Source organism: Oryctolagus cuniculus, chromosome 7, assembly GCF_964237555.1.
Source record: "Oryctolagus cuniculus chromosome 7, mOryCun1.1, whole genome shotgun sequence".
Classification (NCBI taxonomy): Eukaryota; Metazoa; Chordata; class Mammalia; order Lagomorpha; family Leporidae; genus Oryctolagus; species Oryctolagus cuniculus.
The window spans coordinates 28,867,716-28,869,512 of NC_091438.1; positions in this window are offsets into that span (position 1 = coordinate 28,867,716).

A 1,797-nucleotide genomic window follows, 5' to 3' on the forward strand; every position below is an offset into this window, starting at 1 on the left:
CCCAGATGAAGGCACCACATCCACTCTCCCAGGAAGGGTGAGGAAGTCTTCCCAAATGAGGAGGAATTCCCAGCTTAAATCAACAACGGGTTGCTCTCATGTTGAGAAATAGTCTAAGAGATTGATCTCGATTTGTAATAGCCTAGGAGATTGATCTGTATTTGTAATCTCCAAAGTCTTTGTGTAGCTGGAAAGCAGGATTATTGATGGGATATGTCTTTCAGATCCTTATGTTAACAAAGCTTGACATGGGTGCCCTGACATGGGTTGCTGTGAGCTCACATGGCACAGGACATGCATGTCACAGTGAAACTAATCGCTAAATGATTCATGAGAGTGATATGGAAAGGACCGGTCCTACACCTGAGAAGGGACATCCCATCACTCACCTAACTTGCTAGTCTTAGTAAATCTTGTTCCAGCAGAGCTTCTGTCTACCAGGTGAGTGGACAAATCTCATCAGAAAAAAATAAAAACCTTGCCATGATCTAAACTTTTATGGGATCTGTCGGGAACTTCCTGAGAGTGACTCTGTTATTAAGATCACCTGAGAGGATTGCCTAGTTGGAAAAGAATGATTGTGGGATCTGTTCAAAGTAACATGTAGCCTTTTCTGGATATCTAGCCAAACTGACTTGGTGAACAGAAGGCCTTCACCATGAAGGCTAAATGAGTTAGCTCAGGGGAGTGTTTTGAATTTCTGCAGTGATCCTGAGGATATGCCTTCTAACAAATCTTTCTTCTTATTTTACCACATATCCTGCCATAGGCTGTCTCTTTTGAGAATATTAGCCAATATCTGGCCAATATCTCATACATTAGAGTATGTATTGCTTGCATTGCCTTCTTTTAGAACAACAGTTTATTTCTAAATATAAGATGTTGCTACAATATTGATATTGACACATATATTAGGTCTTCTAACACAGTGCCTTCTTTTTCTTTTTTTAAAAGATTTACTTTATTTATTTGAAAGGCAGAATTAGAGAGAGAGAGAGAGAGAGAGAGAGAGAGAGAGGAAGAGAGTGTTTTATCTGCTAGTTCACGCTTCAAATTGCCCCAAAGGCTGGAGCTGGGCCAGACCAGAGACAGGAGCTTAATCCAGGTCTTCCAAGTGAGTGTAGTGTCCCAAATACTTGGACCATCTTCCACTGCTTTCCCAGGCACATTATTAGGGAGCTGGATCAGAGTGGAGCAGCCAGGACTTGAACTGGTGCCCATATGGGATGCCAGCATTCTAGGTGGTGGCTCAACCCATTACATTGTAACACTGGCCCTGCTTTGGTTTTCCTGATGATGTTCATTTTTAGGTCACTGTTTCCTCCACACCGGAAATGCTCAATAAGTGCACACCAGAATCAGAGCTCTTATACCAGAAATTCTCTCTTCATCCTTTGGATTCCAAGAGAGTTTTGCATCCTTATGGTTATCATTTTATCAAATAATTTTTTTATATTGAAGTACCAAGATGAATCACATGATCTTTCCTCGGACCATGTTTTTCTTTATTCCTTCAAAGAGCTTAAAATATTACATTTTCAGTGAAGTATTTGTCAAACAAATGAGAGATGGCTTCCCTCTCTACTACAGAGTTTTGCTTTATTGTTTGTTAAAATAACTTTGTATGTTAGTAGCATTTGAAGTAGGATGACTATATAATTTATCCTTTAGCATTGGTCAATTCTATCAGTGAAAATGGATTTCATCAATAATTATGCTGGATTATGGATTAACTTGGAACTGACTTCCTTTGACAAACTGGGACATTTCAAAAGCACAAACATATTCTTCTTAGCT